Here is a 13,444-nt window from a genome sequence, read left to right as displayed (position 1 = left end):
GAAATGAGTAAATGACATAAAAATCCACTTCCGGGCCCACTTGGTGTGTGCTTGGGCTGAGCATTAAAGCTTCTATGTGTAGAGACTTTTCTTGGAGTTAAACGCCAGCTTTTGTGCCAGTTTGGGCGTTTAACTCCCACTTCTGTGCCAGTTCCGGCGTTAAACGCCGGGAATTCTTGAGCTGATTTGGAACGCCTGTTTGGGCCATCAAATTTCGGGCAAAGTATGGACTATTATATACTGTTGAAAAGCCCAGAATGTCTACTTTCCAACGCAATTGAGAGCGCGCTAATTGGGCTTCTGTAACTCCAAAAATCCACTTCGAGTGCAGGGAGGTCAGAATCCAACAGCATCTGCAGTCCTTTTCAGCCTCTGAATCAGATTTTTGCTCAGGTCCCTCAATTTCAGCCAGAAAATACCTGAAATCATAGAAAAACACACAAACTCATAGTAAAGTCCAGAAAAGTAAATTTTAAATAAAAACTAATAAAAATATAATAAAAACTAACTAAAACATACTAAAAACATACTAAAAACAATGCCAAAAAGCGTATAAATTATCCGTTCATCACAACACCAAACTTAAATTGTTGCTTGTCCCCAAGCAACTGAAAATCAAATAGGATAAAAAGAAGAGAATATACTATGGACTCCAAATTATCAATGAAACTTAGCTCTAATTAGATGAGCGGGACTAGTAGCTTTTTGCCTCCGAACAGTTTTGGCATCTCACTTTATCCTTTGAAGTTCAAAATGATTGGCATCTATAGGAACTCAGAATTCAGATAGAGTTATTGATTCTCCTAGTTAAGTATGTTGATTCTTGAACACAGCTACTTTATGAGTCTTGGCCGTGGCCCAAAGCACTCTGTTTTCCAGTATTACCACCGGATACATACATGCCACAGACACATAACTGGGTGAACCTTTTCAGATTGTGACTCAGCTTTGCTAGAGTCCCCAATTAGAGGTGTCCAGGGTTCTTAAGCACACTCTTTTTGCCTTGGATCACGACTTTAACCGCTCAGTCTCAAGTTTTCACTTGACACCTTCACGCCACAAGCACATGGTTAAGGACAGCTTGGTTAAGTCGCTTAGGCCAGGATATTATTCCTGTAGGCCCTTCTATCCATTGATGCTCAAAGCCTTGGATCCTTTTTATTACCCTTGCCTTTTGGTTTAAAAGGCTATTGGCTTTTTCTGCTTGCTTTTTTTTTGAATTCACTGCTTTTTCTTGCTTTAAGAATCATTTTTATGATTTTTCAGATCCTCAGTAACATGTCTCCTTTTTCATCATTCTTTCAAGAGCCAACAATTTTAAAATTCATGAAAAACAAATTCAAAAGACATATGTACTGTTCAAGCATACATTCAGAAAACAAAAAGTATTGTCACCACATCAAATAACTAAACCAGTTTCAAGGATGAATTTGAAATCATGTACTTCTTGTTCTTTTGTAATTAAAACATTTTTCATTTAAGAAAGGTGATGGATTCATAGGACATTCATAACTTTAAGGCATAGATACTAAGACACTAATGATCATAAGACACAAACATAGATAAACATAAGCATAAAAATTCGAAAAACAGAAAAATAAAGAACAAGGAGATTAAAGAACGGGTCCACCTTAGTGATAGCGGCTTGTTCTTCCTCTTGAAGATCTTATGGAGTGCTTGAGCTCCTCAATGTCTCTTCCTTGCCTTTTTTGCTCCTCTCTCATGACTCTTTGGTCTTCTCTAATTTCATGGAGGAGGATGGAATGTTCTTGGTGCTCCACCCTTAGTTGTCCCACTCATAGAATGTTCTTCTTTGTGGAGGAAAGTGCATCCCTTGAGGCATCTCAGGGATTTCATGATGAGGAATTTCCTCATGCTCATGTCTATGAGTGGGATCTCCTGTTTGCATTGAGCTCCTTCCAGACAAATATCCATGAGGACTTGGTCCAACCTTTGATTAAAGTTGACCTTTTTTGAGTTTGAAAAGGGACCTCGGGGATCACCTTCTTCTTGGCCACAACTTCATAGAAGTGGTCTTGATGCACCCTTGAGATGAATCTCTCCATCTCCCATGACTCAGAGGTGGAGGCTTTTGCCTTCCCTTTCCTCTTTCTAGAGGTTTCTCTGGCCTTAGGTGCCATAAATGGTTATAGAAAAACAAAAAGAAACGCTTTTACCACACCAAACTTAGAAGGTTTGCTCGTCCTCGAGCAAAAGAAGAAAGAAGAGAGTAGAAGAAGAAGAAATAGAGGAGATGGAGGGGGCTTTATGTTTCAGCCAAGGGGGAGAAGTAGTGTTTAGGTTGTGTGAAAATGAGGGGTTGAAGATGGATTTATATAGGGGTGGAGAGGGGGGTATGGTTCGGCCATTATGGGTGGGTTTGGGAGGGAAAGTGGTTTGAATTTGAATGGTGAGGAAGGTGGGGTTTTATGAAAGATGGATGTGAGTGGTGAAGAGAATGGTGGGATTTGATAGGTGAAGGGTTTTTGGAGAAGAGGTATTGAGGTGATTGGTGAATGGGTGAAGAAGAGAGAGAGTGGTAGGGATCCTGTGGGGTCCACAGATCCTGAGGTGTCAAGGATAGCTCATCCCTGCACCAAGTGGCGAGTAAAATGCCCTTCCTGCCAATCCTGGCGTTAAACGCCGGGCTGCTGCCCTTTTCTGGCGTTAAACGCCAGTTTCTTGCCCTTTTCTGGCGTTAAACGCCAGTCTGGTGCCCCTTTCTGGCGTTAAACGCCCAGAATGGTGCCAGACTGGGCCTTAAACGCCCATTTTGTTGTCTTCACTAGCGTTTAAACGCCAGCAAGTTTTCTTCCAGGGTGTGCTATTTTTCTTTCTGTTTTTCATTCTGTTTTTGCTTTTTCAATTGTTTTTGTGACTTCACATGATCATCAACCTATAGAAAACATAAAATAACAATGGAAAATAGATAAATATAACATTGGGTTGCCTCCCAATAAGCGCTTCTTTAATGTCAGTATCTTGACAGTGGGCTCTCATGGAGCCTCACAGATGTTCAGAGCAATGTTGGAACCTCCCAACACCAAACTTAGAGTTTGAGTGTGGGGTTTCAACACCAAACTTAGAATTTGGTTGTGGCCTCTCAACACCAAACTTAGAGTTTGACTGTGGGGGCTCTGTTTGACTCTGTTTTGAGAGAAGCTCTTCATGCTTCCTCTCTATGGTTACAGGAAGATATCCTTGAGCCTTAAACACAAGGGAGTCCTCATTCACTTAAATGATCAATTCTTCTCTGTCAACATCAATCACAGCCTTTGCTGTGGCTAGGAAGGGTCTGCCAAGGATGATGGATTCATCCATGCGCTTCCCAGTCTCTAGGACTATGAAATCAACAGGGATGTAATGGTCTTCAATCTTTACCAGAACATCCTCTACAAGTCCATAAGCTTATTTTATTGAATTGTCTGCCATCTCTAGTGAGATTCTTGCAGCTTGTACCTCAAAGATCCCTAGCTTCTCCATTATAGAGAAAGGCATGAGGTTTATGCTTGTCCCTAGGTCACACAGAGCCTTCTCGAAGGTCATGGTGCCTAATGTACAAGGTATTGAGAACTTCCCAGGGTCCTGTCTCTTTTGAGGTAATTTCTGCCTAGTCAAGTCATCCAGTTCTTTGGTAAGCAAAGGGGATTCATCCTCCCAAGTCTCATTACCAAATAACTTGTCATTTAGCTTCATGATTGCTCCAAGGTACTTAGCAACTTGCTCTTCAGTGACATATTCGTCCTCTTCAGAGGAAGAATACTCATCAGAGCTCATGAATGGTAGAAGTAATTCTAATGGAATCTCTATGGTCTCAGTGTGAGCCTCAGATTCCCATGGTTCCTCATTAGGGAACTCATTGGAGGCCAGTGGATGTCCATTGAGGTCTTCCTCAGTGGCGATCACTGCCTCTTCCTCCTCTCCAAATTCGGCCATGTTGATGGCCTTACACTCTCTTTTTGGATTCTCTTCTTTATTGCTTGGAAGAGTACTAGGAGGGAGTTCAGTAATTTTCTTACTCAGCTGACTCAGTTGTGCCTCCAAGTTTTTAATGGAGGACCTTGTTTCAGTCATGAAACTTTGAGTGGTTTTGATTAGATCAGAGACCATGGTTGCTAAGTCAGAGTGGCTCTGCTTAGAATTCTCTGTCTGTTGCTGAGAAGATGATGGAAAAGGCTTGCCATTGCTAAACCTGTTTCTTCCACCATTATTGTTGTTGAAACCTTGTTGAGGTCTCTGTTGATCCTTCCATGAGAGATTTGGATGATTTCTCTATGAAGGATTATAGGTGTTTCCATAGGGTTCACCCATATAATTCACCTCTTCCATTGATGGGTTCTCAGGATCATATGCTTCTTCTTCAGATGAAGTCTCCTTAGTACTGCCTGGTGCAGCTTGCATTCCAGACAGACTTTGAGAAATCATATTGACTTGCTGAGTCAATATTTTGTTATGAGCCAATATGGCATTCAGAGTATCAATCTCAAGAACTCCTTTCTTTTGATTCGTCCCATTGTTCACAGGATTCCTTTCAGAAGTGTACATGAATTAGTTATTTGCAACCATTTCAATGAGTTCTTGAGCTTCTGCAGGCATCTTCTTCAGATGAAGAGATCCTCCAGCAGAGCTGTCCAATGACATCTTGGACATTTCAGGCAGACCATCATAGAAGATACCTATGATGCTCCATTCAGAAAGCATGTCAGAAGGACACTTTCTGATCAATTGTTTGTATCTTTCCCAAGCTTCATAGAGGGATTCACTTTCCTTCTGTCTGAAGGTTTGGATTTCCACTCTAAGCTTACTTAATTTTTGAGGTGGAAAGAACTTTGCCAAGAAGGCATTGACTAGCTTTTCCCAAGAGTTCAAGCTTTCTTTAGGTTGTGAGTCCAACCATATCCTAGCTCTGTCTCTTACAGCAAAAGGGAATAGCATAAGTCTGTAGACCTCAGGGTCAACCCCATTGGTCTTGACAGTGTAACAGATTTGTAAGAATTCAGCTAAAAACTGATGAGGATCTTCCAATGGAAGTCCATGGAACTTGCAATTCTGATGCATTAGAGAAACTAATTGAGGCTTAAGCTCAAATTTGTTTGCTCCAATGGCAGGGATAGAGATGCTTCTCCCATAGAAGTCAGGAGTAGGTGCAGTAAAGTCACCCAACACCTTCCTTGCATTGTTGGCATTGTTGTTGTTTTCGGCTGCCATGTCTTCTTCTTGTTTGAAGAGTTCTGTTAGGTCCTCTCCAGAGAGTTGTGCTTTAGCTTCTCTTAGCTTTCGCTTCAAGGTCCTTTCAGGTTCAGGATCAGCCTCAACAAGAATGCTTTTGTCTTTGCTCCTGCTCATATGAAAGAGAAGAGAACAAGAAAGTATGGAATCCTCTATGTCACAGTATAGAGATTCCTTAAGGTGTCAGAGGAAAAGAAGAATAGAAGGAGGAGGTAGAAGAATTCGAACTTATCAAGAGGGATAGAGTTTGAATTGTGTATTGAGGAGAAGTGTTAGTCCATAAATAGAAGGATGTGAGAAGAGGGGAAGAATTTTTGAAATTAAAGTAAAAGATTTTGAAGAAATTTTGAAAAACTGAAGAATGATTTTCGAAAATTAAAGTTGGGAAAGAAATAAAGTGATTTTTGAAAAAGATTTTGAAATTAGAAATCAAAAAGATCTGATTGAAAATTATTTTGAAAAAGATGTGATTAAGAAGATATGATTGAAAAGACATGATTGAAAAACAGTTTAAAAAGATTTGATTTTTAAAATTAATGACTTAGCTAACAAGAAATTTTAAAAGATATGATTCAGACATTAAACCTTTCTCAACAGAAAAGGCAACATACTTGAAATGTTTGAATCAAATCATTAATTGTTAGCAAGTATTTTTGAAAAATGGAAAGAAATTGATTTTGAAAATATATGATTTGAAAAAGATTTGATTTTGAAAAATTATGAAAACTTGAAAAAAATTTGAATTAAAAACAAAATCTTCCCTCTTGTGCCATTTTGGCGTTAAACGCCAGAATGGTATCCATTCTGGCGTTTAACGCCCAAAATGCTACCCCTTTGGGCGTTAAACGCCCAGCCAGGTACTCTGGCTGGCGTTTAAACGCCAGTTTTCCTTTCTCATTGGGCGTTTTGAACGCCCAGCTTTTTCTATGTAATTCCTCTGCTGTATGTTCTGAATCTTCAATTCTCTGTATTATTGACTTGAAAAGACACAAATTAAAAATTTTTTGAATTTTTAATGATGAGGAATAATCAAAATGAAACTAAGATCAAATAAACAATGCATGCAAGATACCAAACTTAGAAGTTTGTATACTATTGACACTAACAAATTGAGAATGCATATGAGAAACAACAAAACACTCAAGACAAGAGAATTTAAAGATCAGAACAAGGAAATCATCAAGAACAACTTGAAGATCAATGAAGAACACAATGCATGCAATTTTTTGAAAATTAGATGAATGCAATTGACACCAAACTTAAAATTAGACACTAGACTCAAACAAGAAACATAAAACATTTTTTATATTTTAAGATTTTATAAAATTTTTTTTGTATTTTTGAAAAATTTTTGAAAAGTAAAAAGCTTAAACATAAAATAAAATTACCTAATCTAAGCAACAAGATGAACTGTCAGTTGTCCAAACTCAAACAATCCCCGGCAACGGCGCCAAAAACTTGGTGCACGAAATTGTGATCATCAATGGCGCCATCAACATCGTACGCTCAATTGCAATCTCAACTCTTTATCACAACTTCGCACAACTAACCAGCAAGTGCACTGGGTCGTCCAAGTAATAAACCTTACGCGAGTAAGGGTCAATCCCACAGAGATTGTTGGTATGAAGCAAGCTATGGTCATCTTGTAAATCTCAGTCAGGCGGATTCAAATGGTTATGGAGGATTGATAATTAAAAGATGAATAAAACATAAAATAAAGATAGAGATACTTATGTAATTCATTGGTGAGAATTTCAGATAAGCGTATGGAGATGCTTTGTCCCTTCCGTCTCTCTGCTTTCCTACTGTCTTCATCCAATCCTTCTTACTCCTTTCCATGACAAGCTGTATGTTGGGCATCACCGTTGTCAATGGCTACAGTCCCGTCCTCTCAGTGAAAATGTTCAACGCGTTCTGTCACAGCACGGCTAATCAGCTGTCGGTTCTCGATCATGTCGGAATAGAATCCAGTGATTCTTTTGCGTCCGTCACTAACGCCCCACAATCACGAGTTTGAAGCTCGTCACAGTCATTCAATCCTTGAATCCTACTCGGAATACCACAGACAAGGTTTAGACTTTCTGGATTCTCAAGAATGCCGCCATCAATTCTAGCTTATACCACGAAGATTCTGATTAAGGAATCCAAGAGATAAACATTCAAGCCTTGTTTGCTTGTAGAACGGAAGTGGTTGTCAGGCACGCGTTCATAAGTGAGAATGATGATAAGCGTCACATAATCATCACATTCATCATGTTCTTGGGTGCGAATGAATATCTTAGAACAAGAATAAGCTGAATTGAATAGAAGAACAATAGTAATTGCATTAATACTCGAGGTACAGTTGAGCTCCACACCTTAATCTATGGTGTGTAGAAACTCCACCGTTGAAAATACATAAGTGATAATGGTGATCATTGGCTTCGGCCCCAGAGAGGGAACCAGAACAACCAAGATGAAAATACAATAGCAAAAGGTCTTATTTATAGAGAACTAGTAGCTTAGGGTTTACAGAAATGAGTAAATGACATAAATATCCACTTCTGGGCCCACTTGGTGTGTGCTTGGGCTGAGCATTGAAGCTTCTATGTGTGGAGACTTTTCTTGGAGTTAAACGCCAGCTTTTGTGCCAGTTTGGGCGTTTAACTCCCACTTCTGTGCCAGTTCCGGTGTTAAACGCCGGGAATTCTTGAGCTGATTTGAAACGCTTGTTTGGGCCATCAAATCTCGGGCAAAGTATGGACTATTATATATTGCTGGAAAGCCCAGGATGTCTACTTTCCAACACAGTTAAGAGCGTGCCAATTATGCTTCTGTAACTCCAAAAAATTTACTTCGAGTGCAGGGAGGTCAGAATCCAACAGCATCTGCAGTCCTTTTCAGCCTCTGAATCAGATTTTTGCTCAAGTCCCTCAATTTCAGCCAGAAAATACCTGAAATCACAGAAAAACACACAAACTCATAGTAAAGTCCAGAAAAGTGAATTTTAAATAAAAACTAACTAAAACATACTAAAAACATACTAAAAACAATGCCAAAAAGCGTATAAATTATCTGCTCATCAGCTTCTCAAAACTTTTTTTTAAAGAAATTTTATTCTTTTTAACTTTCTACCTTTTTGTTTCTATCATCCATGTTCTCATAAGGTTCCCAGACTTATACAATACACAATTTCTATCTTTAGCTAACCAAGGATTCAACTTGGGATTTTTATTTTATTTTTCTGCTTAAGGCTAGTAATGTGGTTATAAAAGAAGAGAGGATTTAAAGGGTCAAGGGGGTTAACAAGGGTGATGTAAAAGGTAGGCTAATTTGGGAATGGTGAGCTAGAATCAAACAATGGCCTCAATCACTTTCTTGGTATGTATCTATATTCTATAATTGGACATATAGATTAAAACAAAGTAAAGAACACCAGAATAAATAAGAAGGGCGGAACACACAGGAATAAAATATTATGGTTTGAATGTAACCATGCAATTAAGCTCAAAACTCACAGGCTGTGTGTTCTCTAACTCAAAAATCATATATCAGTTATATATGTCAAGCAAGTAAAAATTAAGAGTTCCCATTATTCTCAATGTAAATCTTAAGGTGGCTTTAAAGTTTTAGTGTTTCTCCTTGATGAAATGTTGTTAACTAACTAACATGTAATGCTATATATACAAGGTGTGGGTTGTTTTTATTCTGTTAAAGTTTCTAGTTTACTTCCTTTTTATTTTCAATCTAAGCTAAACTATCATATGCTAAAAAGGGGTAAACTATACTAATTAATCCACATATTCTATAACTAATAAGTTAGAGTTGCAACTAAACTAACTAGCTAAAATATGAACTAAAGTGCAACATGCAGAAATATAGTAAAAATACATGAAGATAGCAATGTATAAATACTGGAAAAATAAAAAAAAAAGAAAAAATACAGAAAAGTAGCAAAATAAAGTAAGAGAGTTTGTAGTGGTTCACCAAAAAATACACTAGAGATGGCGACCTTCCCACACTTAAAATGAAGCATCGTCCCTGATGCTCACTCAAGCAGGGTGTGAAGGGGTGTCATCATTGGAAAAATGGGTAGCTGGAGTCTCTGTGGTGGTGGTCTGAGGGTCTGCCTGCTGCAAAGGGGGTGCTGACTGAATAGGAACCTCTGGGTCTGCAGCCTGAATCTGATGCGGGGCCTCCTGCTGGGGTGCCGCCTGCTCCGTGCCTACTTGCGCAATCTTTCTCTGTGGATGGGTAGCCGCCTCGTGATCATCCGGCTCCTCCTCAGATGGCTCTGATGGAGTGTCAGGCTCGGAGGGGATGTCGCTGCCAGAACGGATCATCCGCTTCATGTGCTCATAGCGTCGCTTGCTGCGACGCAAGCGACGCTCAGATCTCTCGTATCACTGCCGGTTGCGGTACTCCATCTGGTCTAGCTGCTGAAATAGGCGGTGCACTAGGTGATAAACTGGCTCTGAGGTAGGTGGAGGTGCAGTGGTGGTAGCAGGGGTAGCTGTAGAGGAAGAGGGACCGGCAGATGGTGTGGCCTTCTCATTAGTAGGAGTGAGGAATGGAGGTCTGTAGCCCAAAGCCAGAAAGTTCCTGTTGTGAGGGATAATTTTCTTGCATTCTGCAGTAGGTGGCTTCTCATCAGCATCCTTCCAAGGCACGTCAGCTCGACGGCCAAGCTGTGTAATCAGATATGGAAAGGGGAGAGTGCCTCGGATGTGGACCCTGGCCATGTAGTACCGAATGAATCGTGGCAGGTACTGGTACTTACCCTCCATCACACACCAGAGGAGGGTGATCATAGCAGCAAGCAGCTCTGTCTCATGAGTGCTCGGCATAATAAAGTTACTCAGGATCTGGTGCCAGAGCCGAGCCTCATCATTCAAGTATATCCTCTTAATTTCCTTAGGCATGGTGGTGTTCTAACCCATGACCCATGGAACAGTCGGGTCAAGGGCTATCCTCTCCTTGCCAGCATCCCAGTGAAATCGTAGAAAGCGCATGTCCTCCTCAGCCTTTTGGTAACCGTCAGGCTGATCGGATTTAGGCTGAAGATGTAGAATATCCTCAATGGCCCCTTCAATGACCAGTATCTGTTTTCCTCTGAGGTGCACTGCATCCAGGGAAGTCTTGAAATAATTGCAGTAGAATTCTCTTACCCAGGAAGCATTGACCTCAGTTAAATTCCTCTCCAAGATGAACCAGCCTCTTTGTTTGATCTGATCAGAGGTGTGCTGTTGTAGTTCTTCTGGAATCTTCAGAGTTCTCTCCAGGTATAGATTTCTGGAGGTAGCAAACACTGGATACTTGAGCTCACAGTATCGGTTTACAAACTTAATTGGATCATTAGCAGGGAGGAGCATGTCAGCCTTCTCTTGTGCGGTAAAGTGCTTTTCCCGCCATGAGTCATCATGCATGATGTCCAAGATGGACATGGAGGATTCCCCTCTTTTCCGTTTGCCAGTTGTTGCCTTTCCCTTTCCTTTTCTTTGGGTGTCCGACATCCTGAAAAACAGAGAACCAGGATATAATAAAAATAGGAAAACAAGTAGGCAGATCACAAAATAAGCACATAGTGGCAAAGGAGCAGGAGAGTAATGAAAATGAGTTAAGTAAATGTGCATTAAGGATGGTATAGGAGTTAAAAGTCCGAGAAGAGAAATTCACAATCCAAAATGTATTAGAATTCATGTTAAATAGGAAAATTGATAATCATGCCTTAGTTAGAAGGTGAAAGAGAATAGTGAAAACCAAGGAGATATATTTTGAAGGTTAGGTTGGTTAGGAATGAAAAAGAGTTTAGGAAGTTAAAATTAGTTAATTAGGAAAAAAATGGGTTAGAATAAGTGGCATGATGATCATATTCTAAGTAACGAAAATTCGCAAATATAAGTAACAGATAACTCGTAATCAAGCAAGGGAGTTGATGATGATTCATAAGGGAGTAACAAAAAGTGGAATTGAATCATCCAAGATGTAAGTTATAAACCAGGAAATCAAAAAGAATAAGAAAGCTTGCCCTGTCATTCATGAATTAGGCTGGTGCAAGCTGAGGAAAGCAAAATTCAAATTGCCAAAACCAAAACATGAATGAAAATCAAAACAGTTTATAAAAATTTGGCAGCATTCCGGCTAAAATTGGATGTTCTCGGAAATGAAACAGTAAGCAGGACAGTTCATATGAATGAAAATATAGCTGCAATTACATATAAGGAATACGAACATGAAAAAGCAGTGTAAAAAGCAGCATGAAACAGTAAATTACATCATATGAACAATACTAACATCACGGCAATAGCAGATTTGTGAAAAGTATAAAACAAGAAATAGGAACAGCGCAATTAATCAGGCCTAAATCTACTAACCACATCCTAGGCTACCTAACCACCTAGAATCCACTACAACATGCATATCTAACTAGCCTAATGATGAACATAAACAGAAAAATATGTAATTAACTAGGAATTGAAAGAAGGGTGGCGTTCGGCGGAACCTGGTAGGCATAGGAAAGAAAGTGGGGCAGAGAGATGGCTGGGGGATGATGGTAGTGGCTGACGCGGCGGTTGAGGGCGGCGCGGTGGGTGTGGTGGTCACGGAAGGGGGAGGCAGGAGTGGTGGAAGGGAGAAGAAGAAAAAGAGGAAAAAGAGAGAAGGGGGGCATTGCAGTGGGGTCTGGGTGGTCGTCGGTAGTGCGACGGCGAAGGGCAGAGAGAGGGGGTGGTTGCAGGGAAGAGGAAGAAGAAAGGCGTTGGGGGCGCGATGGGTAGGGTTCGCATCACAGGAGGTTAATAATTTGCAATCCACACGATCGCATGGGGAACGCGATCGCGTGGAATGGGGTTGGTGCGATTACGTGGGTGACGCGATCGCATGGAATGGGTAGATAATAAAAGACGCGATCGCGTGAGGCATACGATCATGTCGCTGGAAATCGTGCGAAAGGCACAATTCTAGCGTCGGTTCCGCGCAACTCTCTATCTCCTTTGGGGTGGTGTGCAATCCACGCGACGCGATCACGTCGCTCACGCTGTCGTGTGGGATTGGTGTTGTGCAAGTGACACGATCGCATCAAGGACGCGGCCGCGTGGGTTGTGTTGTGCAAAACGCGCAACAGCCGCATGATTCCAGCCCAACTTTCTGGACGTTGGATCTTTACGCCAATCTCTAGGTCACGCGGCCGCGTGAATGATACGGACGCGTGGGGAGTGTTTTTCGCAAATGACGCAAACGCACGAGCGATGCGGTTGCGTCACACGCCTTCCTTTTTTTATGCAGGTATGCAAGGCTAAATGCAAATGTTATGAATAGCATCCAGGTTCAATAAAAATACTAAGTCATAAAAATCAAACAGTACGAAATAAAGAAATTGAGAAAGAAATGACCATACCATGGTGGGTTGTCTCCCACCTAGCACTTTTAGTTAAAGTCCTTAAGTTGGACATTGGATGAGCTTCCCGTTATGGCGGTTTATGTTTAAATTCATCCAGAAATCTCCACCAATGCTTGGAATGCCAATAGCCTCCGGGGTCCCAAACTAGGTATGTAAAGCTTCTGAGCAGTTTCAAACATATTCTCAGGCTCCCGGGGTGACGAATGTCGGAATAGATTCCAGCATCCCAAACTTTGCTTTTAAATCTGCCTTTGTCTTGATCTATATTTTTCCATCCGGGCGGCTTAGAAAGTAGATTCTCACCATGGTGACCAAACATTTTCTGAGATCCGTTCGATTGATCATGATGCCAATCCGTGCACTTCGAGTTGAAGCGTGGAACTTTATTGAATCTTGTACACCAGCTCTGAGTACGAGCTATTTCCTTCTTACTCTTAAAGCTGCAGAGAGCTCCAAGCTGGCCATCTGTTTCAAGTAAACCATATTCAAGTGGAGAGTTTAAGATAAAAGTCAAGGATTTTACCCACTTGATGTTTGTGTTGGGCGGTAATGGCCTTGGGATAGGTGTTTCCAGTGGTTCTGCAAGCTCTACTCCCTTGTGGTCTGCTGTGAATTCCTCCACTTCTTGGCAAATTTCTTCCGTTTCAACCATGTCTTGATCAAAGTCTTCGATATCTTCCTCATCACTCGAGTCATAATTAGGAGGTTGAGAAAAGTCGACCTCTGCATCATCTTCGTATTCACTTGGGGAAGATTCTTCTGTCTCAAAGAATTCACTTGCAGATGCAAGTGCATTACTAAGAGAACTTGACTTGCGATCATCATCATCAAGGAAAC

General features: G+C 40.8%; 1 non-coding gene across 1 annotated transcript; it reads left to right on the top strand.

Moving 5' to 3' along the window:
- The first annotated feature begins 4,695 nt into the window (after window positions 1-4,695).
- Window positions 4,696-4,803, top strand: LOC130977415 (small nucleolar RNA R71). The gene has a single exon (XR_009085105.1). It is a non-coding gene; the product is annotated as a small nucleolar RNA R71 (small nucleolar RNA).
- Window positions 4,804-13,444: the final 8,641 nt, after the last annotated feature.

This window comes from Arachis stenosperma, chromosome 4, assembly GCF_014773155.1.
Source record: "Arachis stenosperma cultivar V10309 chromosome 4, arast.V10309.gnm1.PFL2, whole genome shotgun sequence".
Taxonomy (NCBI): Eukaryota; Viridiplantae; Streptophyta; class Magnoliopsida; order Fabales; family Fabaceae; genus Arachis; species Arachis stenosperma.
The sequence above is the reverse complement of the archived record's forward strand: the minus strand, read 5'-3'. Positions and strand labels throughout refer to the sequence as shown.